This window comes from Artibeus jamaicensis, unplaced genomic scaffold (assembly GCF_021234435.1).
Source record: "Artibeus jamaicensis isolate MK-2021 breed Jamaican fruit bat unplaced genomic scaffold, CSHL_Jam_final contig_519, whole genome shotgun sequence".
Lineage (NCBI taxonomy): Eukaryota > Metazoa > Chordata > Mammalia > Chiroptera > Phyllostomidae > Artibeus > Artibeus jamaicensis.
The window spans coordinates 40,724,287-40,751,151 of record NW_026521871.1 but is presented as its reverse complement, the minus strand read 5'-3'; the positions used below and the strand labels follow the sequence as shown (position 1 = coordinate 40,751,151).

Sequence of the window (26,865 nt, the reverse complement as noted above, 5' to 3'; positions counted from 1 at the left end):
GTCACCTAATGAATCTTGGCTGAAGATTCAAGGAGGGAGGGAGGGAGAAATGCTGTTTTTTAAAAAAAACTTGAATATGTTTAAATATCAGAATGCTTTAGGAAGTACAAAGTACTCCATTGAAATCACAATCAAATTGTAATGACATGGGGCCATATTGCCTCATCTAAAGGTAAAGGTCATTATTAATGAGAACTAAACAGACACTTCTATTCTCACCCCATGGTTGTAAAACATATAGAGAAAGGAAACTCTTTCCTCAGGGAACAGATAAAGCTCGTTTTTTTCCCCTAATGGGCCTCACTTGCTTTCGATTGCCTTGAGTTTTTCTATGGCTTTAGGACTGTAAATGTCAAGAAATAATAAAGTGCTGCCTTGTCCATTTGGAAGCACCATGACTTCTCAGGTATGTGAGTCTCTGTATATTCTCCCCTCAGTGCGGGAACTTCAGTCAGGTGATAGTAGTTCCTCTGAATATAACATCCATCTGCCCGGATCTGGGTTTTCTATTACCGAACAGATTCTGCAGCATCCTGTAGCTGCTTCTGCTGCTTTTACTGCAAGGGTGTGAGAACCACAGACCCCACAGGCTGCTCGCTCTATGCAACTATAAAGAATTGGGGGGGGGGGGGCTCAGTCAGAATAGAAATCAAGCAAGAGTGATTTCAGCTAACTGTAAAGAAGGTTTCCTGATCATTCACACAGGTGGTCTTAGTCATGTGGCCTATGCAAAGCAGAAAGGATTTCTTCTCTAAGATAGTCACGTTAGATGCCAAAGAAGACATGATGAAATCTGATGTTCTTTAGGTATGTAGTTGATATGGAAAAGAACCCCTTGGGGCTTTTCTTCACGGGATTTGGAAATCCATCCAAAATTGGAGGATAGAATGGAGAAGAATGTAGTTGAAACAGGAGGACCAGTCTAAAGAAATGGATGTAACCAGGTCCTACACTTCCCAGGACACAGACTCTTCACGGGGTGGGCCATACCCCTAGAGGGTAGGTAGGCTGTAGGGATCTGAAGTACGTGTTAAATTCTGCACATTTTTATAGAATAAGAGGCCATTCTTAAAAAGTAAAAATTTAGCAATCTGGTTGACCAAGGAATTAGACCTTCCAAGCAAAGAAAGAAGGAAAGTGAGGGTTGGTCCTAGAGGTCAAAATGTGAGAAGAAAGGACATTTTGGAGGGTCAGGAAGTTAAAATTCACAGCCACCCTATCTAATGTGTTGGGCCTTCCAGGAGGGATGGGTGGGTTCAAATGAAGGGTGAGGGGTGCAGTTGTTCATGTTTATCTCACTCCTCTGGCACACCCAGGTCTGCCCCTGCAGACTTGTGAGGGACAGAGACTTTATGAGGTGACACTCAGATATACTCTGACTCCTGAATATTTAATGATGGGATGCCTTCCAGTCGCTAGCTTCCTTTGTTATTTATAGTTCCCAGATCTCAACAGAATGCAGAGGCCATGGTCTTATTCCAGGTGCTGCCCTCAGCATGCCCAAAATAAAACCTAGGGGAGGGGGAGCAAGAGATATACTAACTGTGGAGGTGGAGATGGTGGCTGCTTTTACAATTCGATATAAGAAGCTTCAAGAACAGCATTGACCATTGATTTCCTATGGACAATCTCAGCAACCCCACCATTATCAGGATTCCTGGACTCTGTTACAGCTTTACTCCAGTTACAAGAAAATACGTCAATTACCAATCTTTAGTGTGAATCCAGATTCCCTTTTTTCTCAGCTGAGAGTATGTTGGGAGGGTGCACTTTGTACAATACTTTAAATATGAGAGAGGGGAGGGAAAAACAGAGTTAGAATTTGAGGGCAGAACTAGAGGGGAAAGGAAGAACGTTCCAGTAGAAAACAAACAGGAAGGTGAAGGTGCTTGGCGGACCTTAGAAGCTGACTTAACTGGCTTTACAACTTGGCCCAGGACCAGCTTTAGAGAAGGAATGTGACTTCGGTTGGTTTCTACATTAGGTTGCAGACATTGTTCAGCTTGAGAGCAAAGTGCCTCAAGCAATGCAGATGATTTCAAGACTCACTTAAGCAGAGTGTCCAGAAGTGATTCAAGTTTCAAGGATGATTTAGGCTTGAGCTCTACCAGAAAATGTTCTTGATTATGATGTTGATGATGGTTACATGGATGTATACATTTGTCAAAACTCATCAAACAGCACACTAAAGATCTATTCTCTTACTGGATGTAATTTATGCTTCAATAAAAATTAAAGTATTAAAAAGTAAGGGGATCTATTATAGCCATAAAAAGTAAACTTTGACCTTACTCAACATGTCTAATCTTCTTAATATGGTCTATTTTAAAATTAATTTATCTTGTGGACTAATCACAAACTGTCATTATTAAAAGTACACTTGATAAAACCTTGCAGAAAGGTCCAAAGTTCATTTCTATTCTGTTGAATCATTCCACTTGTCTTTTTTTTTTTTTTAAATCCTAAATATGGTTTCTATTTCAGTCATGGGAATAACATTGAATTTGGGAGAGACTGTTGAATTTAGAATACCCACTTGGTCAACTAGCATTTTGAGTCATGGAAGGTATTCTTGTTCGCTATAGGGTTTAAACTTTTTAGGAATTGTTCATTTTTGTCACGGAAGCAAAATACAAATATATTTTCAGAGCTGAGAATGAAGAGTGAACCTATGAGGGCCATCAATATTCATGTTGCAACACAATGGTTTTCTTTCTCTAGAACTGTTGGTTCTCATATGATTTATTTAATTAAAAATGAAAGAGAAAAAAAAGTTTCAGTCTTTACCTCAAACCCAGCCTCCCCAGAGCCTCAGAGACCCATCCTTTGGTTGTTTGAGATAACAAAGTTGGCTCCACAGTGACTGACCTGGTCTTTTTCAGCTAAAATTAGCCATTGTGCAGGGAGCAGGGTTGGTCATTAAAACGGATGAATCACCAGGTCATCTGAGCTGCCGTCTGGGTTTCTCATTGTAATGAAGATGGAGCTTCGGGTTGCTAGAGACTAGTTCCTTAACAAGATAAGAAACTGCTGTTGAGTTCAACCTCCCAGCTGGGCGCCCAGCTGGGATGGGAAAATGCCTGAATACATGAAGAGAGCTCTGCGCTTCCTCTCTGGGCCCCCTAGAAGGAAGAGGGCCAGGGCCAGGCTTGGGGCCACCGTGCAGCTATGCTGCAGCCACCGTCCTGCCTGCTTCTTAGTGGGACCTCAAACTAACTATGAGCATTTGCTTATTATTATAGTGACATTATTATTTGATTGCGTATTCATGTGTTACAAATATCTTGTTTTGCAAGATAGCAACTTTTTTTTTTTTTAACCTTTGGGGGAAAATCCTGCTGCTTTGCTCTAGTAACAATTAGGCCAGAGTAGACACTCCAAAGAATTGTGGTTTATATTTTTGGTTTTTGGTGAACCTGTTCTCATTTTCTTTTTTATTCACTGTCTGTTTCACATGTTTTTGTTTTTGTTTGGTTTTGTTTTGCCTTTATGCTCTGCTGGCCTTGGGTGAGCAACTCTGTACACAGTCTAGAGAAACGGAGTTTTCAGTGGATCTCCCCAGAGAACAAGATTTCACGTTCAAGTGCTTTCTGAGGAAGAGCTCCCAGGAAGGAACAAGGAATGGGGAGGTGTGATGGGGAAGGAAGGTCAGGGGGACAGGCCGAGTCAGCAAGGACAGCCTCAAACGTGCAGAGGAGCTCTGGAGAAGGTAGTTGTCTCAAACAGAGACGAGGGAGTTGGGGCATTTGTACTCTTGTGCCCACAGATCTGGGGTGGGAGGCCGTCTCAGGAGTGCATGAGTTCCCATGCTCTCACGGCTCTTTGAACAAGGGAGTGCTGGTACTGAGGACAGCTCAGAAAGAGACCCGGGTTTCTCCTGCGGTGAGTAAAAGCACCCCAGGAATGTGTGTGCATAAAAAAAAAAAATAGGGCATGGCCCTGGCTGGTGTGGCTCAGTGGATTAGTGTCAGCCTGAGAACCAGAAGGTCGCTGCTTCGATCCCCAGTCAGAGCACATGCCTGGGTTGTGGGCCGGTTACCCAGTTGGGGAGTGACAGGCAACCAACCAATGTATCTCTCACATCAATGTTTCTCTCCCTCTCTTCCCCTCTCTCTAAGTATAAATTAAAACCTTTAAACACATAAAAAATTAATGGGGCGTGTATGAAAACGGGGAAGGAATTCAAGGGGACACGGGAAGCAGCAGCATGTACCTTGTAGCCAGAGACAGCCTTCCCTTTCTTCTTCTCTCCCTCCTTTCTTTTCTGCTTTCGCCTCCCTTTCCTGCCCGTTCCGTGAAGAGCGGGCTGATAAGGCTGATTGTGGGCTTGGCTTTTAAACTACTTGGCTAATTTATCAAATTGTTCCCCTTGACAAGGCTCAATATCTTGAAGACTCTTTTCCGACCTTCTTTTTACTCTTAAAAGATCAAATCAAAGTGCTGGGAGGTTCCCTCGGGCTTTTGGGGGGTTCTTGTCATACCAAGCAAGTTAGACAATGTTTGAGTACTTTTCTTCTGCTCTTGATCTCTTACTTCCTGTCTTGCCATTCCTTGAATTAGAGCCCTTAACTTTGTATTTTGTTTCAGTGTTTGTCTAAGGTTATAGATTGTATATCAGCTAGGAAATGATTAGAGGTACAAGTAACACAATAATGACAAAAAATCAGCCGTGAAGACGAAAGCAACTTAAATCAAGAAGGTTAATTCGCCTTTCAGGGAAACCTGAAACAGCTGGTGGAATGGCTGCATAATGTCTAGGACTCGGGATCTTTCCTTCTTTATACTCTGCATGTGCCCTTTTCACACTCATGTCGATCATTCTATGGGGAAAGCTGGCTACTGTGTTTCAAGGCATCACATCTGTACGCAAGGCAGAGAGGAGATGGTCGGTGGCTGTGGCATTTGCCCCTTTGGGGAAAGCAAATGCTTTTCTATGGTTTCCTCAGAAGATTTTTCATTACGCCTTCTTGGTCAGAGCTTGACCAGTTGCTTCTCTCACAGCTATGGAAGCGGAGAAAGCAGGTGTTTAGTAACAGGGAGGGAACGAGGAAAACAGGTACAGTGAGTGTTGGCTTAGCGAGTGAGCCATATCTGCCAGAGATGCCATGGAAATACTTGAATTGGTAGAAATGTTTATATTTTCCCCCAATAGCATTGTGGGTTAATGGGAGTAGCTAGTCTAGACTTTTACTGGGTTTTGGATATATATGTGAAACTACATATATGTATTGCATATATATGCAATTATATTGTATATAATATGTTATATATGTATTATATATAAGTGAAATATATTTGTAAATATACTTTATATTTTTGCTGGAGAAATTTAGATTATTAATTAGATAGATTACCTTTTGTAAACATTTTAACTAACTACATGATCAATAAATATCATGAAATTTAAGTAAGAAATAATACTGCTAAAGAAAAATGGAAACGTTTTTCCCAAAATTGTTTCCCAACTTACTAACAAGAAAATCACATCATATTTAGTGATTGCTCCCCAGAGTAAGCTGGTATTTCAATGAAGAGATTTGTACTCGCTTTGGAGCAAGCTTGTGTTATTTATAAATTGCGAAGGAAGCACATTTCAATGATAATCCTATTAAAGTAAACTCAGAGAAGTGTCCCTTGAAGTGAAATTTTTCTCTTTAGTAGTGCCAACTGTTTGTCATGGGAGATTTCCCCTTTTCTGGGGGGTTCCTTACATATTCTTAGTCTTGAGGGACACCCCCAGGAAGAAAAACAGTTCTGGCAGTTAAGGAGGAAGATGAGGAAGGGTATTATTTTAAAAAACTGCAAAATCTATGGGAGTCCAGTATTACTGATTATATGAATTAATGCTATTAAATGTCATTTAATTTGAAGGGTAACTAAAGAGAGTATAAATGGCTCTATTCTTCCAGTGCTGACATTTCACCCAGAAGCCCTTTCTTCTGACATCATTGCTTAATGATTTCTGGGTTTTCTATGGCTTCCTTACCTTGCCTGCCTGTCACCAGTTGGCTTCTGAGATATAAGAGTGAGCTACCTGGGAAGTGATGACTCAAAGTCCATGGCTACTGGGCTTTATTATTCCATGTAATTAATTTACTCAGTGGATTCTGCTCCAGGAGGAGATAAAAATAAGAAGTTACTGAAACACTTTATTTGTAAGAGGCAGCCAGCTGCATATTGACTTTCAACTCCTAAGGGTATTTCTGCCAAAATGATAGCTGCTTAGTTTCCAAAGTCAAAGTTAAAATGCAAAGGCCTTTTCCCCAGGAGACTCTGTGTGTGTGTGTGTGTGTGTGTGTGTGTGTGTGTGTGTGTGTGTGTGTGTGAGAGAGAGAGAGAGAGAGAGAGAGAGAGAGAGAGAGACTTGGTTGGAATGGTGGGGTTCCTACTGCCTGTTTATTGTTCATCTTTAGGACTTGCTGGGGGCTATCAGTCTTCCTCCAAAAGCCCAGGTAGAAGGTTTTCCTAGCAGACCATGAGCCTTTAACATCTTCTCCTGAGAAGGCGATGACAAAAAAACAAAAAATTTTTTTTTGTCAAAAAAAAGTGCAGAAAGTGCAGTATTTCAGGAAAGAACTGTTGTTAACACCGCAGTTCGGTGGAAGGTGAAAGCCTGAAACCAGGTGTCATAGTGATTATCTTTTATGACTCAACTTCAGAATGCCTCTGATGGTTTAGGGTTTGGTGGGATAGGAGAGAGGAAGAGTATGGAGAAAATTAGGAACAAGGAGAGAGAGAGGGAGAGAGAGACAGAGAAAAAAAACATTCTGAGAGCAACTGAAGTTTGACAATGTTGGATTTTTGTTGTTTTCAGTTACTGAAGCAAGTTTTAGAAATAGATCGCATGATCGCAGTGGAGCGGTGGATCTATTAAACAAGATGTCCTCGTTGGAACTCTGGAAGGCCTAAAGGGAAAGTATTTCTTTTTCGGCTTAACTTTTTCTGGCAAAATTTCATACAAACAGATTCCCGTTTGACTTTTTGAAGCTGTTGATTAACCCAAGCTTTAAGGGAAATGAAAGTATCTTTGGTCTCTGCACACTGCTTCTTTATTTTTTCCTTTTGCCGTTTACCAACTTAATGCATCCGTGTTGACAGCTAAAGACTGAAGATAAAATCAGGGGAAGGTTCTTATTGCCTTTTAAGATTATGTTAAACACTTGAACACATTACAATTCTCCAACCCGGAAATGGCTCTGTAATCTTTCATCAAGATTTCAGGATTAATGACCAACATTTCCTTCACTGAAAGTATCAAAAAGCTGCCGTGGCCAGGGAATGTTCTCATGCATACTCGCAGGGGGCGGATTATATTCTGCAGTGGAAGTTGTGACTTCCGGTTGCTTTGTTTCCCCTTGTGAAAACAATAGTTTCTGGTTACCCCCAAGGGTGCTGTGACTTCATGAAATAGCACCTCATAAAACCAGCTCTGTGGTTGTTGAAGGGGGCCTAGGAGAGATGGTGAATACCTTTCTTTTGGGAAATGAGATTTTTCTCTTCCAGAAGTTGACAGGGAATGTAACAGATGTTGGCCCATCTAGGCCAACATCTATTACTGTGCAGGGAGACTGGGCTTTATCAGAGGTGGTGACTGACTGAATTTAGACCTCAGAGCAGGCAATTCACTCTCAAGCACTGCTTTTCATTTTTCTGGACAGAAAATGTCTTTTTCCTCCTTTAACCTGGCATTGTATACATAATCATTGAGAAGAAAAAAGTTATCGGTATTTTCCAAGAGGGCTTTTGCTATAGAGGGAAACATCCTTGCTCCTACGTTACCAACAGAGAATGAAATAATTGAAAAAGCTGTAAGGGTGGATAGCATCTATCTTTCTCTTCCTTGCTCTTTTTCTCTTGTCGATGTTTATTTCTTGCCTCTTCATTTTTTAATTCTTCTGCTGCCTTTCCATTTTCCTTCTCTTTTCCCATTCCTGTGCAATCTTGCTTTCTATCTCTTTGCTTTGCTTTCTTTCCTGTCTCTCTGCTCAGGAGGAAATCTCCTCTGCTAAATGGAGAGAAGGGGTAAGACAAGGGAAGATCATGCAGTAAAAACCAAGGTTTTGGTGATGTCCTGGTCCTTTAGTTGAGCTGGTTGGCTCTATCATCAATGTACATCCAGAATCCAACCACCTACCACCACCACTGCTACTCCCATAGTTTATTTAACCCACCACCATCTCTTGCCTAAATTATTACATTCTAACTGGTCACTCACATCACCTTTGCCTCTAGACTGTTAACAGATCAACTGGGGTGACCCTTTTAAAAGTTAAGTCTCTCCTCCATTCGCGGTCCTTCAGAATTAATCCCAAATTGCTCACAGAGGACAATAACTGTCTAAATGATGGAACGCCTTGCAATGTACCAAGTCTCGGCTCCCATCTCCCTTCTCTTTGTTCACACCACCCCAGCCGCTCTATTCCCGGGCTCCTCTGCCTCTTGGGCCTTCTGGGTTATTCCTCCCTCTGTCTGCACCACTCTGCCCACAAAGCCGAAGGTCTCTCCCCCACTTCCTTCACGTCTGTGCTTGAATGTCAACCTCTCATTAAACCTCCCTGATCGGATCTCTCTAAAATAGCACCCCCTTTTATTTTTGTCCCCTTTCTTGCCACCTGACATGTAATTATTTACTTAATAAGTTATGTTGTCTTTCCAGACTGAAATGCAGAATATAGGAATTTGTCTCTACACCTAGCACCTAAAACAGAGCCCAGCGTGTTGAACATAACAAATATTTGTAGAGTAGGTAAATGAAAAGTCATAATACCAGCAAAATATGTAGCTTTGGCCAACTTCCTTCCCGTGATGTTTGTGTGTTATAAGGCCACTCCTCTTATCGGCATATTGGAAATGAAAGCCATTTGGAATGCTGAGGCCCCCACCAGGAACCAGCTGCTTTTGCCCTGGTGCCAGCTCTATGAGCCTGTAAGCCTGACTGCTTGCTTATCCTCAGCTTACTGGTCAGGAAGGACATGTCCAGTCATGTACCCGACTTAAGCATTTTCCAGCAGAAACAATGCACTCTCGCCCTTCCTTCATGCCCCAGGGCCAGGGGCTGTACCTGTTAGTTGCAGTTTTAGTTCTCATTCACAGTCATGATTCCACCCCACCTGAGTACTTTATGCCTGGCCACTCTTGGAAATTGCAGGTCACCCTCGGCTTCTCGCAAACTGGGCAGGTGGTGGGTGAAGGTCAAAGCCTCTTTCAAGATGAGTTGGTAGACTAAACCATCGTTGCTCGGACCCTCACAGAATCCTAGCATATTAGAATGGGGATGGATTTTGAAGACCTTGGAGAACCCTGACACTTAATTTTTTTTGCAAGAGCAGTGATACTATTTCTTCAAACAAAGTCTTTTCTAGAAGCCTAACATGTCAAACAAACCAAACAGAAGCTTCTCTGTTTGCAACAGAGACAGAGACCAGAGTCTGCTTCGTTCTATTCAGCTTCGTCCTATTGCAGAGCCAAGAGTTTTCATAGGAAATAGTGAGGGAACCCCAGGTGTCATCACACTCCATGACTTCACAGGTAAGCAAAGCAAGGTTCAGAGAGGGGAGATTTCCCCCAAGGTTGTACAGGAAGCAGCAGCCCTGGAATGAGGACACCAGTCTCCTGATTTCCAGTTTATACACCTATTCCCACCATAGACTCTGCTCACAGTCTACCATCTATCGTGTACCTACTGTGATCCAGTCTTCCTACTAGGTGTTTGGCAGTCATCATTTGATTTAATCCTTATTATCTACTTTTTGTGATAGACACTATTCATCTTACTTTATAAAACAGAGACTAAGAAAGGGCTCCCAGGACATCAGTAGTGGAGCATGGATTTGAACTCATTCCAAAGCCTGTGTTGATTCTACCATGTCTCACTTAGAATAAACAAATAAACAAGCTAAGTGTATTACCAACAAATGGACCTCAATGTGTAATAACCAAAGCCCAAACAAAAATGATCTCTTGCACATGTAAAACCATTGGCCAGGTGAACAGGTTAGTGAGGAGACCCTCCACCTTATAGTCATCTAGGGGCCAAGTTGTCAGAGGTGCTGTCATCTTTAACACAGTAGCTTCTAGTGTTACTTTGGATGTCATCTTCATTCTAGACAGCCAGAGAGGGACACAGCCTGGGGGATCACTAAATGGAGAATTTGTATAAACTAAGCCTGGAAGTGGCATGTACCGCTTACACACTCCACACTCTTGGCTGCTCCTCACTGCAGCTGGGAAATAGAGTCCCTAGACTGAGACCTTCCCTTCCCTTCCCTTCCCCTTTCTTTCTTTTTTCCTTCCGTCATTCCTTCTTTCCTTCCTCACTCTTTCTTTTCTTTCTTTCTTTCTTTCTTTCTTTCTTTCTTTCTTTCTTTCTTTCTTTCTTTCTTTCTTTCTTTCTTTCTTTCTTTCTTTCTTTCTTTCTTTCTTTCTTCTCTCCTTCCTTCCTTCCTTCCTTCCTTCCTTCCTTCCTTCCTTCCTTCCTTCCTTCCTTCCTTCCTTCCTTCCTTTCTCTCTCTCTCTCCCCCCCCCTTCCTTCCTTCCTTTCAGATTTCATTTATTTATTTTTAGACAGAGGGGAAGGAAGGGAGAGAAACATCGATGGGCCAACCATCAGTTATACCTGCCCCAACCGAGTACTGGGCCTGCAACCCAGGTATGTGCCATGACTGGAAATAGAACTGGTGACCTTTTGCTACAAAGCAAAGCAGTAGGATGATGCTTAACTAACTGAGCCACACTGGTCAAGATCTGAAATTCAATTTCTTTTGGTAATTCTATCCTATGAAAGAAAAAACACAGATTTTTCGTGGACATCTAGCTATCTCTACCTCACTAACCAGAGGTTAGGGAACATAAGAAATTCTAGATTCAATGTTCTTTTTATTGATGTAGCTTTCAGATGTCCGTAAAAACAATTATAGTTGTGGTAAACATTTTTTTATTTCTTTTTTCCCAACATTTAATCTCCCTTCTTATTTTGGAGGACTCCACCAATATATCCATTATTATGGGACACATTTCCCCTTAACTTTCCTTTCCCTTGCCTCTTATAGTAAGAACTCAAGCAAGGGAACTGCATTTTATCAGTCAATCACATGATGCTTCCTGGCACTTTGAATCTGCAGAGTATAATGCAAAAGCATAGGAACTACTGGTGTTCACTTGCACAGTTTCAACACTGTCCACTGGTGCCTATTTTTTTGTGGTTGAGTCTAGCCGTGGATTGTGCCAGAGAATGAGAACCCTAGCCAAACTGTCCCTGTGACAATTTCTGAAGCCCCTTGCTTCCTACTTGTTTCCCCACCCTGCCACCTAAGCCTGTGCTCAATTCTGTGAGCCACCTCCTGATAGCCTTCTAAGAAATTCTCTTTTTGTGTAAGGGCTCTCTTAAGAGTTGATGACTAATGCCTGCCACCAACAACTTTGGTTGATACAAAGCTTTTTAGGCCACTTTGCCTAAATCTGCCTCCATCAGGCCAGCAGCTCAGTTCATTCTTATAGCACCAGAAACACCATGGTTATTGACTAATGTGGACCCCTGACTCCTTAGCAGCTGAGACCAGAATTCCTGGCATGATATGTGCTCTTCCTTTTTTTTCTTTTCTGTTTGTTTTGTTTAAGTTGGGGAGAGTCAACAAATAGTAAAGTTTTTTTTAATTTTAATTTATCTTTAGAGGGGAAGGGCAGGAGAGAGGGAGAGAAATATCAATGTATGGTTGTTTCTCATGAGTCCCCCGCCGGGAAGTGGTCTGCAACCCAGGCTGTGCCCTGATGGGAATCGAACCACAGTCCTCTGGTTCACAGGCCCACGCTCAATCCACTGACCTATACCAGCCAGGGAAAATAGTAAAGTTTTTATACTATCTATGAGAAGGAGAGGGTGTGAAGAAGAGGCCAGAGGCAAACAGCTTGCTCTTGCCAGCTGCTTCTGACCACCTCTCTAAGCCAAGGACAGGTTTTTGTGGAATCCTTCATGGTGGTTAGCGAGGGAAGAAACCTGCTTGGCTAGAAGAGTGGGTATTGAGTTGAGGGTGTGAGGAGAAAAGGTGTGTGTACACATGTGCACACATGTATGCACATATGTGCAAACACACACATGTACCATCCACATGAATGCATACACACGTATGCACTTTGGAGAAGGAAGCAAGGTAGCCTGCACCAGGCTCTCCTGAGAGGGAGATGGGAGAAGGAAATGAATGACAAACTTGTTATCCAGCAAACTTTAAAGAACTAGACAAAATTGTGTGCTTTCTTTCACTCAAGTCTATTGACCCTGTTTTTCCCTGCATGACTTGAGTAAACTTTTGTGGTCAAACAGAGGATCCAGATTCTACACTGTCAGGTAGTTAACTCTTAGAACAAATAAACAAGCTTGCTGTGCTTTTTTTAAGAAGACTTGACCCCCCAACCCCCAATGCCCCAGGCTTGTGGGCATTGGCTTTCAGTATCAACGGAATTCTAATTCAATGTGGATTCATTGATAATCTTTCACAGGTGCAAATATATCTGTATTCCAAAATTGTTAGGGCCTCCAAAGCTCACAGATAAAAATGAAGTCATATTTACATACTATCCAAATTTCACTGGCTCATAGTCCTCACCTGTGTCTCCCTGTCTTCTACCAAGTCCAGGTCCTTAGTCTCACGTGTCTCCTCAATGACAGTTCTCTGATGTTCTTCAACACCAGCAACCCCACAAAGCTACTTCAGCAATGTCCCTGTTATGTCCTGAATTACTGGGCCTCCAAAAGTTGTATGTTGAAGCAACAACCCCCTACCTTAGTCTGTGACTGTATTTGGAGACAGGGCCTTTAAAGAGGTGATTAACTTAAAACGAGGTGTTAGGGTGGACCCCAATCCAATGACTGATACCCTTACAAAAAGAGGAAATTTGGGCGCATAAAGGGACACCAGGGATGTGCATGCACAGGGAAAAGACTGTGTGAGAACACAGGGTCTTTTTTTTTTTTTTGCCACCTATAAGTCAAGGAGGGACACCTCAGAATGAAATCAGCCTCACTGACCCCTTGATCTTGGACTTCTAACCTCCAGAATGGCGAGAAAATAAATTTCTGTTGTTTAAGTCACCCAGTCTGTGGTATTTGGCTGTAACACCCCTCGCAAACTAATACAGTCCTTGACCATGGCCATGATTGTTGACATTTGTGTTAACCATGCGTTTCTGATGTTTTGACATCTTGGCACCTTGCTGGCCCTGAAAGTACCACCCCTTGCAGGGCTAGCCAATCCCTAGAGATAGTCAAGGATGCCTACAAGCATGCCTTATGCAAACCTGTAAGTATGCATGTGCAAAGCAGCCAATCCAGAGCCCATACCCCACCACCTCCTTTACATATCGGGCTCCTGCAGGACTCACACTTAGGGTCACTAATCCCCTACCTGATCACCCCTGGGCCAGGTACCAGACAACCAAAAACAGCCAGTCCCTGTACCCCAGGAGCAGCTGAAATGATTCAGTTAGCCAAGGCCAAGCCTGTTTACCCTGTCTCCCCCATTCCTTCCCACAGAAACCACAATAAAGAGGAAAGGTTCTCCTTCCCTCCTTTCCCCTTCTTCTCTCTGCCTCCCACTGACCGTAGTGCTTCCTCTTTGGCCCTGTGTGATGTGCTAGGCCCCTCTTCTTGGAAACTATGAATAACAAAATATTTTTCCACTGGAGATTGTCCCCAGATCTGTTGGCTTCACTCTATCATAATAGAACCTATATACTAAAACAAAGCTTTTGGTGAAAACCTGAGCCCCAGGCTAGGATGACAGCTACCAGCCCTCCCAAAACTGAAAATCCCAAGAGGCAGCAAAACAAAGCCCTACTCGTTTTTACCCTCTTTCGTAGGAACCAGGAGGCATTTGTACAGAAACGAGGACAAGGACTTTGGCATAGGGACGACACGCTAACCAACTGAGCTACCCAGTCAGGGCTCTGATTCTTGCATGCTCTGCTTTTATAAGAGCAGATGAGTCTGAATTTGTATCATGGCCTCCACAACTATGAACCCCCACAGCTGCCTCTTCTAACAAGGCAGTAAATGCAGTTTGTGAAGCAGAAAAGGAAAGAAGCAATAGACAACATCGCAAGACATTGCCTGTCTGGGGAGACTGAATATCTGAAGAGCGAAGTAGTCTCTGCGTCATTCAGGAAACACAAAGCCCATGGACAGAGTTCAAAGAAAAAAGAGATGCCTTCTGATAGGAGAGGCTGGAGATAAGGCCCTGGAAAATGCAGCACCATTGACAAAGAAATGAACAAGGAGTGAAGTCCAGCTCCCCTTGGCAAACACCTAGAGGCTGGATGTCAACTTACCTAGACTAGAAAAGTAGGAAAGCTAGGGGTTTCAGGCTGCAGAAGCAATTGGCACCGGAGGACGCCTCGAATGTCATGTTAAGTGACACCTATGGGAAATGCAATAGAAATAGATAACTGGCCTTCGCCTTCAGGATTCTACTCCTTGTTACAAAGACGAAATGTAAATGGTGAAACATACAAGAGAACATACTTATAAACTGACATTTTTGGGATCTTACCATGTACGACATAGAGCAGGGGTCAGCAAATATTTCTTTCTTTTTTTTTTAAAGATTTTATTTATTTATCTTTAGAGGGGAAGGGGGGAAGGAGAGAAGGAGAGAAACATCAATGTATGGTTGCCTTTCGTGCATCCCCTGCTGGGAAATGGCCTGCAGGGAACCGGCCTGCGACCCAAGCATGTGCCCTGACTGGGAATCGAACCGCCATTGTCTGGTTCGCAGGCCCGCGTTCAATCCACTGAGCTATACCAGCCAGGGCTAAACATTTCTGATTTGGACGATTTGGTGTCTGTCACCACTACTCAGCTTGACCATTTTATTGAGAAAGCAGACACAATACATAAATGAATAGGCGTGGCTGTGTTCTAATAAAACCTTATTTACAAAAACTATCAGTGGGCCAGATTTGGCCTATGGGCTCTAATTTGCTGACCATTGGTAGAGAGTACAATCTTGAAGTACTTGTACTTTGGGTCCCACCGTCAGGAGCTTAGATCAAACTTCAGGGAAATACTGGATTTTGAAAGATGATATGTTTCAGGGTTTAGAAAAAAAATGGCATCCAGAAAATCGGGCCTTCACCAATATGTTTTTGGCTCCATCTAGAAGCTAGGCCCTTCCAGTCAAGTACAGTGGACCATCTTTCCTTCTGGAAATCTGAATCTTGCACACAGCAGACCTGAACCCTGGAAAATTTATAAATTAAGCATAAGCAACTGCCCTTTGCTCCAGTCCATTTTCATGACCTGAGACGAGTGGGGATCCATCTGTTGAGTCTCAATCCTCTTTCGTTTCTCTTTATTTAAGCTTACTTTTATGGACTGCTTCGTTGTGTGCCAGAGCAGGCTTTAGCCCAAATCCACAGGGCTCTCTGAGAATTCCTTGCCAAAAACACTCTCCTGGGGCCCAAGTATAATAGTTTCTGCTACTCCAGAGAGTTACTATTTCAAAGACCCACCCTACCACTCATTTAATCCGCACACCCATTGCACGAAGTAGGTACTATTGTTGTTATCCCCATTTAACCTGGGAATGAGGAAACTGAGGCTCAGTGAGGCTCATTACTTGCCCAAGTTCATACAGTAAGTAAATGAGTCAACAGTGACCAGGAATTAGAACTCAGGTACCTTTTACCCCAAAGCCTGTAAGTAGAGGTCTTGCCTGTTCTCTGTCTTGTGCTCTGTCTCAGAAGAGTTACTGCCCACCTGGGGTAAGGCATGGGTGGAAAGACCACTAATTGCTATGACTGCCTAGCATCCACTGGACAGGACCAGAAACTAACTGAATAAGTGGTCAGCTCTGGAGCAGTTTCCAGGACCTGAAATGAGGCAGGGAATGCACCCAGACCTTCCATCAGCAGACAAAATTCAAAAGGCAAGTGCCAACACTGGAGCCAACGAAAGGATCTCTGGTCACTTCCAAAGAAGTGAAATTCGTGTCAGGGACAAGTGTGAGGCTAGATATGGAAGATATGACGCAAGAACCAGAACCACAGAGATCAGAATCAGGTTAGGAAGAACAGGAAGAGATAGGGAGAGGCAGAAAAGCTTCAGGTGTAGACTAAGAGCAAGGCTGAGGTATGAGGGGGTGGGAATGACATTCCGGCTGTCAAGGAGGAAGTAGGATGGCTTAACTGCAGGCTGTGGCTACCCAGAGGTCCGTGGGAATGGCTTCATAGAAGAGGTGGTAGTGGGGTTTGAGCTGGTCCTTAGGGTTGGATTAGACCAGGGAGTTATTTGAGAAGACTTAAACAAACCCGGGACTCTGCCTGATCGGAGAGCAGCAAGCTGGTATTATGGTTATAGAAGGCATTTAATAGGAGGCATTGTTTTGGAATCAATTATTCCATGAATACTCTTGGTCTATTCATGAGTTTCGGACCCCCAACCCCTGTGGTCCAAAAATAAATTATCTGATGTTCAAATAATGGGACTGCCCTGCATCTAACCAGAAGACGTAGAGCTTAATTTGCAGGGCAGGCCTTCTACAAGTGGGTGTGGAGACAGGGGTCCCCTTCTTGTGGAAGCACAACACTCCAGTGTTTTATGGCTATGCCACCTGAACCCTTGCAGACTTCTGTCTGCTTGTGCAGCTGGGAATCACTCTTGGATGTTTTTATCACTCTTTGTTTTATATATACATGAAGAGTGCATGTGGCTCAAAATACAGAGCGGTCACTAACATCTCTCTGAAGCAGCTCGGAAATCCATGCGAGTCCAGTCTGGAAACCCCTGACTCCTAAGAAACTAAGAGTTACGCCCAGTGCCTTTCCGCCTTCCCACAGCGGACTGTGTCTCAACCTTATTATAAGGTAAACAGTAAATGAAGGCTTCGCTGCTGTTTTGTTGGATTCGGGATTTTGAAATAATGCCTCTACACTCCCCTGTACTCACCCCACCCACCCACTCCAGTGAAAAGTTCGAAGTCCTACTGAGTCCAGAAATAACAGCTGGGACACTGAAGGGTGATCACATGACTGTGTCATGTTAATTTTCCAAAGAACAGACAGACAGTACAGGACGTGAGCTGACTTGTCAGGACACAATGTCTCCCTTCCAAGTGAAGCGACTTGAAGAAGGATCAGCAGCGGAGAACAGCGTTGGGGAGGAGGGCAGGTGCCCTGAAGGGACGCCTGTGGGCTGATAACGATCTCAACTCTCTCAGAAGCCACATGGTGGCAGGTCACTGGAAAGGATTGTGTTAGGATTCAGCAAAAGAGAGCAAAGCAGACAGCCTTTGTGTCCCCACTCTTTTTAGAGCTATTGAAAAACAGTATCTAGGAAAAAGGACAGTCCAAGAATGATTGAGAGAATCTGCAAAGCGAATGAAGGCTGCTGGTGCCCACAAGCAGGCACTCCGAGTGGATTTTAAGTTCTCATGAATACATCAGTGTGGGGTCCCAATGCTTCCGGGGGTGAGGTCTCGAGAAGCCATAGGCCCCACATTTAGCAAATGTGTGGCCCAGGAGCTATGTCTGAACCTTGTGCCCCCACCCACCCCGCAATACAAAGCTATAGGAGCGACTCAGGGCCAGTGCTCAGCACGTGGTCAGGGGGAATGCAGCAACATGAAGCCTGCTTTGTTTGCTTTTGCTTAAGATTGAAAGGCCAATTCACATGGCGTTATTTTTCTGAACAGGAATAGAGCAGGTGGGGTGCCGGGCATCTACACAATTTCATTACTTTTGGTTTCGTACCGATGTTCACTCCTGCTGGGAACAGAACCATCGGAAACTTCACGTCATCAGACAGGTATGTGTGTGTGCACACTGAGTAAGTCCCTGACTGATGGGACGTTCCTCCAGCAGGGTCTTTGACTTAGAGCCCACACACCCAGGCCTAGGCACAGATATGAAGCAAAGACACGGAGCACCAGACTGAGAGTTTTAGGAGGGCCCTTAGAAATCACAGTTGCCAATGCCCTCATGTAACAGATGGGAGTTGAATCCCAAATAGGTGAACTTACTTGGAGGGTTACACAGCTTGATGATCATCAAGATGGGTCAGGAAACCAGGGTGACCTTGACAGATCTGGGTACTTCCGGCAGGTGTGCCACTACTGGCTGGCTGTGTGACTTAGATCAGTCACTTAGCCTCTCTTAGTTTTGGTTTTCTTGTTTATAGAAAATGACTATAGCAATTTAATACCTGTCTGTCTTCTCCCAAAGGGTTGGCAGGTGCTTTACAAAGTGTTCTTCAGAAATAAATGATTGTGTATGTGTGTGTGTGTATGTCTATAACAGAAAGGAGTCTGCGTAATATCACGGGAAGAGCTTGGATAGAAGAGTCCAAATTTGTTAGGATTCTTTTGGTTCTTCTATTGCAAATAATAAATCCCAACTCACAGTTGCTGTCTTCCTTCTCACTGAAATTAGGTGTGCCTTGGACCGTGTGCCCATCTTCAAACCAAGGAGAGAATAGACAGGGATTGTCTTGTCCCTGGGTCATGTGAGGTCCTTGCATATTTGGGGTAGGGGCATCTTCATCTAAACAACAAAGACGGGGAGAAGAACAGTTGGCAAAGAGGTATGTGGGTACTATGACGACAATAAGGAGAAATAGATCCTAAGTAGAGAAAAAGTAACAGAGGTAGATCAAGCTCAGGTGGGCAGGGGTTCCAATCCCAGCCTTGTGTTGGCTTGGTCCAATGCCTTTTCTTCTCTGAGCCTCGGCTTTCTCTTCTACGCATGCGGAGAAGGGGCCTTTCACCAAGGGAGCGCTGAAGATGGCAGAGTACCATGAGCATTGGCGGGAGAGCGGAGCAACTGCTGTTGTTGCTCATCTGTAGGGGGCGCTCAGTAAGACAGTTTAGAAATGCAGCAAGGTGGCAAAAACTGTGTTCTCCCACTCTGCTCAGGAAGAGTGCTCTCTGTGGTTGGAATAAGGAGGCTCATAAACAATCTGTGGGGAGTGTAGTGTACGGGGATCCAAACCCCTAGTCTGCTTGTTGGAGAAGCTGCCACAGTTAGTCACAGGGCTTTCCCGAAGTTGTGGGAACTCCCAAGTTTGGAACCAGAGTTGGACTGTGCTGGAGGAGGCACGCCGAGCACTGTCCCCTTCCACCCTCTCCTGTGTCCCTAAGGAAGGCCGAGACTCCTGTTGCGGTCACGACGTGTTTTAAACACATGGGCTGAAGGGGTGACCTGTGTAAAAGTCCTGACATCATTTATTTTCCTTTTTAAAAAACGTTTGCTTAGGTAGGTGTGTGACGGATAGCTAGAAACTGCAAACCACATCACGTGAGGATTATGTGGAGAAAACTGGAAATCGCTCTTTGTAAATATTCACAGGGCTGACACTTGGACTTGGAACGGGCACTCGATGCTCTGCGTAGCTGGAGTAGGCTCGACTAGCAGCGGGTGGCGAACTGGGAGACGGGGAGGTTCAGAACAAGCTAGGAAGTGCTTTGAACACTGGGGTTACCGACAGTGAAATCGCTTGCCCCGTGCCGAGTGTCCTGTTGCTCTAGGTATGGGGGCGAGAGGGGAGACAGCCACTTGTCACAGATCTGTTATAACTTATAACAGATCTCCAAAGGGAACTGGGATCTCCCGTGGCGCTTTTCCCTGGAAGGTGGGAGCCCTGCTCCCCCCCCCCCCCCGCCCCAGGGCTTAGACTCAGCCCCTCGGTGTGCTCTGGCTGACTTCCACCTCCCAGCATCTGCCCCTCAGAGCCGGAGGGATTTCTCTGGAACCGTAGAAGGTCACCCTGTAGTCCTCTGTGAGTCAGGCTTGAGGAGCTGGGAAATTATTGTACCCCCAGGAGCAGCCCGGGGCATGTTTTGCACCTTTTCCCAGCGTTTCCCTGGGAGATTGGGCTCCGGTTGCCCAGAGATACCTTGCTTGTTAACACACCCTTTATGGCTGCTTTCCCTTCCCTGTCACTTCTCTCTCCAGCGGGTGTCCTTGGCATCACTTCCTCAATAAACCACTCTCACTGGAGTCCTTGATTCAGGGTATGCTTCCAGGGCAACCCAAAGCAGGGAAGGTAGCTTCTAACACTATTTGTTCATGTGGACATTTAGCAACCAACACCAAGGGTTACTTAGGGTGGTCAGTGCCACAGGAGACGTTTAGGGGCTAAGATACGAACCTTGGGCATAAGAACAGTCTGTGAGGAAGAGGAAGGTGGAATGCACCCTGATGCTCTCTGTACCAGAGGAGGTAAGAAATGTTATGAGATGCAGCCCGGGAGCAGTCCTTGAGTCCTTTGGCATTTACTTGGTTTCAACAAGCAAAGAATATTTTTGAAACAAGAGCTCCCGGAGGCCGGGCCTCCTTGCCTTTTTTGGCCCGGGCCTGCCTGGGAGCCTCGCTGCGCACATCCATCCACGTTCGTAGGTGGGCCTGCTTCCAGGATCCCGGCCGCTGAGGAATGACACCGGCAGCAGCAGGCCCGCGTGGCTTCTTTATTTTATTGATAATTATTTTAATTTTTAATTACCATTGACAGACAATATTATATTAGTTTCAGGTGTACAACTCAGTGATTAGACATTTTGATAACTTAGGAACTGATCACTCCTGTAACTCCAGTACCCATCTGACACCACAGTTATTACCATATTATTGATTATGTTCCCTGTGCTGTACTTGACATCCCTGTGACTATTTTTATATAACTGGCAGTTCGTACATCTTAATCCCTTCACTTTTATTACCCATCACTGCAGTTCCCCTTCCCATCTGGCCACCATCAGTTTCTTTATTTTTGAAGTGAAAAAGACCAACACTCCCCTTCCTGCTCATCCCGACCCACCCTTTCAAAGCCCAGTTTCAATCCCGCCTCTTGTTAAGTCCTCCTTGGCCAGCTTCTTCCCAGCCTGCTGCAGCCTCCTGGTAAATCCCTCTGCCGTTCCCTGTGACAGTCTTGCCTCTTCGTATTTTGAGCTACTGCCACCCTTTTCTTGTGTATGTAGTTCTTTGTGGAGAGAAGCAATGCTATTTATTGAATACCATGTTTTATGGTTAAGGGTTAGCAGACAGATGTAAATAGACCATTAGAAACCTTAAAAAAAAAACACGTGCTCATCAGGGGTAAAAGACAGGATAAAGAAGTTTCTATAATCATGAACTACTTACATAGCTATTAAAGAGAAAAAGGTAGATGTAGATGTAAGAACATGGGAGAATGTCGATGTCAATTCAAAAAATAATTATACCCATGAAAAGACATGAAGGAAACGAGAATGTACATTGCTAAATGAAGAAGTCAGTCTTAAAAGTACGTACCATACTAGAGAAAGTAGAAATGCAAAGACGGTAAAAAGTGGTTGCTTGGGAGAACAGGTAGAGACCAGGGGGGTTTGGGGGAGGTGAAACTATTCTGTGTGTGATTCTGTGGTGGTGGGTACATGACATTATATATCTGGCAACTCAGAGAAGAAGTGAACCCTAATGTAAACTGTGGACTTCAGTTAACAATAATGTATCAACATTGGCCCATCAATTATAATAAACATACCACACAAAAGCAAGATGTTAATAATGGGGAAAACTGTGAGAGGGCAGGGGAATAAATAAGAAAAATTTGTACTATCTGCTCAATTTTCTCTAAACCTAGAACTGCTCTAAGGAATGAAGTCTGTTAATTAAAAAAATATGCATAGAACGATAGGTACAGTATGACTCCATTTGAATGAAGAATAATAGTGTGTATGAGTTGTGGATGAAAAAAAGGGGTTCTACAGAAAGTAACCCCAGGGAGTGATCTGACCATGAATTCCTAACTGGGCAGGTCACGGTGAGTCGTCCCACCCCAGGCCTACAACTTCTTCAGTAGAAGGTTTAGCTTTGCCTGAAGCAAGCCTTGTGTATTGTTTCCTGCACCTAGGTTAATACACCTTTGAAACACCCTCTTTCTGACCCCTCCTTCTAATATGGGACCAGCTTCTCAGGCCCCTTCTTTTAAAGCCGCCCTCCAGAGAGCACATAATCTTAACTAGTTTACAGTCCAGTCTCTGCCTTGCTTTCTCCCACCATTATGTGCCACCTTCCTGATGTTCCCTCCTGAATTTCAAAGGCACAAACAGCCCTGCAAAACTGTTATTCTCCAGAGCATTTGAGATCTTTGCACCCTAGCGTATGTTGTTTGCTTGGCTCAAATTCTTACAAAATTCTTCTACATGTTAGGACGTTTCTTATGTCAACAGTATATATTTATGTGTTTGGAAACATAGCAAAAGGACTAGAAAGATGAGTACACAAAAAACTGTTAACAGTAGCTTTTCTGACAAAGAGGATGAGTGGGAAAAAAGGTTGAGTGGGGAAGGGGAAAGACTGTTCCTTTTTAATGAAATAGTCCCGAATCCAGAAGGTGCATAGAGCCCCTGGTGGGGTGGCTAGGTGGGTTGGGCATAGTCTCGAAAACTGAAAGGCTGCCAGTTTTATTCCTGGTCAGGGCACGTTCCTGGGTTGTAGGTTGGGTCCCCAATTGGGGCCCAAATGGAAGGCAAGCCAATCAATGCTTCTCTCCATCCGTCTCTTTTTTCTCCCTTCCCCTCTCGTTAAAATAAAAAACACTATAAGCAGGTACATAGAATAACATAATGAACACCTATGTACTTGTCTCACCCCCCACCAATCAACTTCTGAATCAAAAAGTGAGGGAATTTATACCTTGCCACTGTATATACTTTTATATTTTACCATATTAATATATAATCACGTTAATATTGTCATTTAAAAAAATTTTAAAGCTAAAAAGGTGATAAAAACAAGGTACCACATGAAAATAAAAGTGGAAGCAATGAATGATACCTGGAGCTGGGGAAAGTCTGTGGTTGATGGGCAGGTGACATTGAAGCTGGGACACAATCAGAGGAAGAGGGAAGTGGGGATTAGCAAATGCAAAACAAAGAGCCGGGGAAGGCCCGGCCCCTTTAGAGAACAGGAAGTGATTCTGAAAGCTGAGGGCAGGCGGAGGGAAAAGGTTCCAGGAATTAGAGTGCAGCCCAGAGTACTTGGTTTGGTTTGATTGTGAAAAGCATTCAATATGGTGGTAAGAAGTTTGGTCTTTAGGTTGTCAGCAAAAAAGTACCTAGAAGCAATGTCTAAGAGGGTTTGATACAAACTCAGATCTGTTGGTTGGGAGCAGGTAGTAAGGACTGGAATGGGGATCGGCAGGTGCTCCTTCCCCTTCAGTGTGTGGACTCCTGCATCTCCCAGTTTCAAAGACATTAAGAAGCTGTGTATTTAATTTTATAGTTTTTAAACTTTTTGTTCATTGGTATTGGACAAATAAATATATTTTCCCCTGATATGTTGAAAGAACATAGAAGTATGCATAAAGCCCTGACCACCCCACTTTACTGCTCCTTACCTCTGTCTTCCTGAAGGTTAGACTCCAATAATCCTCATTATTTCAGGATGTCGAGGTACAGAGAAAACCATAGCCTTCCCGGCACCCACGTAAAGGGGCAGGAACTGTTTCTGGAGGTCCCAGTCAGAAGTGTGCATGCTACCTGGGCATGCATGGCACTGCACTGCAAAGTCCCAGTGGTCACAGCTTCTTTCCTTACAGCTGCCTGGATGTGTTTCGTATTTTCTCCTGAACGGCATGCCATTGATTTTGTGAGTTCAGAGGTGAATGGACTCTTGGCCCTTATGAAGCCCCTTGTCTTTTCTAGGAGACAGTCTCGTTTTGCCTGTTGTGAGGAAAGGTCACTACTTCAGTTACAGTATTAGAGATGTATTGATGTGGGGAGGGGGCATTGTTATAGATTGGTTTTCCGGGCAGCAGACTCCGAGATGGAACTGGAGTGCAGCAGGCTCACTGGGAAGTGCTCCTGCAGCCTGCGCCTGCGCAAAGGAAAGAAGTGAAGCCCATCAGGCAGAGGGAGAGGGTGAGCCGCCACGCAGGCCCGGTGAGGGCCTCGGCCCACCCCACTGGGAGTTCTCAGGATGGGAGGACCCTTCAGAGTTGGTCTGGACTGGGCAAGGGCCTTTACACCCCACAGCAGTCACTTATCAGGGGTGGCCAGCTCTGGGGAGGAGGTGTGATTTAGGTGAGGCAGCTGTTCAGCCACAGTGATCCTCAAAAGGGGCTGAGTTGAGAGAATAAACGGTCACTCCTGAAGGGCGATCTGAGCCACACGCATCATAATGTCCACCCCAGAGGTAATGCATCCAGGTGTTTTTCTGTATTCCTAGGAAATCCACAGGGGCCTCCCTGGGCGTCCAGGCCCCCTCTCTTCTCCATCTTGAGCTTAGGCATTGGCAGAAAGCCTTGCAGGACGTGCTCTTGGATTTTAAAAATTAATTTATTTGACAATTACTGAGTTTCTACCATGTGGTGGACATGTTTTTAATGCTAAAGCATCATGGCCGTGAATAAGCACAAATAGCACTCACATTCTAGAGGTGGTGGGTCCAGATCCTAAGCAAAAGAACTGACTGGATAGTTGGTAAGGATCACTGTGGAACAGGGAGGGGGGATGGGAAGTGCTGGTTGGGGTGGGAGTAGAGGCGACAATTTCCAGGCAGAAGAAAAAGCCGTAAGGAGGAAGTAGGTCTGGGGTATTTCAGGAAGAGCACGCGGGCCAGTGTGGCTGGAGCCGCAGAGGCAGAGAGCGTCTGTAGGAGAGGCCCGAGATGCGAGCAGAGAGGTTAGGGAAGGGCCTTGGGTCTCAAAGAGCCTTGTGGCTTCAGACTGTCCTCTGAAGAGATGGAAAGTTGGTGGAGGGTTTGCAGCACAGGTGATATGATGTGATTGTGACTGACGTTTTAACATCACTGTTGAGAAGACCCCTGTAGGGAATGAGAGTGGAAGGCGGCCAGCCAAGGAGGCAACTGCAGTAATTCCCACTGAGAAGCAGTGATGGCTGGAACCAGGGTGGTAGGGGCGGTGACGGGAAGAAGTGACAGGACACTATCTGTGTCTTAGAGATGAAGCCAGCAGTGTTTTCTGATAAATTCCAGCTGAGCAATGAGAACAAAAAAAAAAGGGAGGAGTCAAAGTTGATTGCAGTATTTTCTGCCTGAGACAGCATGGAAAATGGTGTATACATGAACTGAGTGAAGGGTTGCTGGAGTTTAGGGTTGGGGAAGCAATCAGGAGCTGTTACAGACTTCTACATTTCAAAAACCTTAAAACACACTCCTTCCACTGGCTGGCCACTTTTCATCAGCCACCCAGACTCTCACTCACCACAGGGTGATTCTTTTTTGAAGTGGGCTCCGTGGCTGCCAGACTAGCTCATCTCTCTGCAACACACCCTTTTCACACCCTGTGCTTTTCCTTCAGACCTGGCAGTTTGCAATAATATATGTGTGACTCTTCCATTCATTTCTGTCTCTCCCTCAAACCTGCAAGTTCCACCAGTGGAGGAAAGTCTGCATCATTCGCTGCCTCAACCCCAGCTTTAAGATCAGTTCCTGTCATGCTGTAACTATTCTCTTGCATGAGTACATTGAAATAAGAGTATGTGGGAAAGGGGAGGTGTGTTGCACATTTTCCCATCTTTTTTGCATACATTAGAAAAATCATTAACTAAGAGCAGTCCTATCTCTAATGTTTTCGGCTGCCAATCTGTCCTTCACACTTCCCACAAATTATGTTTCTAATCCCAGCTCTGGTGGCAGAGGATGGGATTTTGGGGTTCAAAATCTGTGTGACCTTGAACAAGTTTATTAAGTTTTCTAAGTCTTAGGGAATAATAACAGTACCCATTTCACGGGATCATTGTTAGGATTAAGTACAATAATTTATGAAAAATGCTTAGCGTAAAGGTTAGCAAACAGTCAGGGCTTAATAACATGTATAATAACATTGTTATTATTACTTTCTACATCCTACCTCAGTCCTGTTGGCTCATACTTGTGCCTACAGACATATCTAACCCAGACAGCTAGAGCAGGCGTTCAAGCCCATCATCTTTTATTACATCCGTATTTCATTCCCTCCACCCCCATTACCACCCACCTGCGCCACCAAACTGTTTACGGTTATGCACATACTTCCTGAAGGCTGCTCTTTCTCCTTGTCCTGCCTTTATCTCAATTTCCTGGCTTTCAGAGCCAGCTCACATGGAGGGGGCGTGCAATCGAACGTGGTTTTTCCAGCCCTCCTACCCCAGGACAGAGTCCCCAGGCGAGGAAGGAAGGAGAGCCGCCGCTTCCCATACGCGTGCAAACCCCAGGCGGCGAGGATGGGGGGAAGGTGAAGCGAGGCCAGGGAAGACGTGGAGCGATGGGAAGTGATGTTTTACCATCTTAAATGAATGCAAGCTGTCAGGTAGGTGTGTCCACTCAGGACTCGAGACCACTCTCCTGTTGAGTTTTCCGCGGGCGAGTGGGGGAGGGGACCGCCGGTCTCCGGTCTCCGTTTCCGCTTCCGGGAGGTGGGCGCCCTCCCCGGGGGCAGACACTACCCCGCGCTCTCGGTGCGTCATCTTTCCCCTTCTCCCACCCAGGCCCACGCCCAGCAGCGGGGCGGGGCTTCCCGACCCACAGGCAGCAGGAGAGGGGTGTCTGCAGGACCAGCCGCAGGGGCCGCGAGGGGAGGGCCTTCCCCGGTCAGCGGAGGCGCCTCATTGGTCCTGGCAGCTGCCGTGTGGCAGGTGGGCAGTGCCAGGCCGGAGGTGGCGGGATTGCGGCCCTCACCTTGCCTGGAGGCGAAACAGTGAATTCTGGGCGAGACCCTGGCCCGCCATTCTAAGGTGTTTGGGCTGGACCATTCCCTCCATTGCTCTGTGCCAATGTTCCCTCTGTTTTCTTTTACCTTTCCCATTAAAGTAATTTCATACCTACAAAAAATTTCAAGAGTAGTACAAAGCCTCCAGTCACCCACATTTAACAATTGTTAACGGTTTGCTGCATTTTTTA

At 44.8% G+C, this 26,865-nt stretch overlaps 1 long non-coding RNA gene across 4 annotated transcripts in view; it reads right to left on the bottom strand.

Annotated features, from left to right (window-relative positions):
* Nucleotides 1–26,444, bottom strand: part of LOC119041567 (uncharacterized) — a 36,688-nt gene extending 10,244 nt beyond the window's left edge. The window contains exons 1-4 of one of the 4 annotated variants that reach the window (XR_008392336.1): nucleotides 25,999–26,444; nucleotides 23,363–23,687; nucleotides 18,388–18,528; nucleotides 14,320–14,408 (exon numbers count right to left, since the gene is read on the bottom strand). This is a non-coding gene — a long non-coding RNA (uncharacterized LOC119041567). Of the gene's footprint in view, nucleotides 1–14,319; nucleotides 14,409–18,387; nucleotides 18,529–23,362; nucleotides 23,842–25,998 lie in introns of all 4 variants that reach the window. The other 3 variants (XR_008392335.1, XR_008392334.1, XR_008392337.1) reach the window with 3 other exon arrangements.
* Between the last annotated feature and the right edge of the window lie 421 nt (nucleotides 26,445–26,865).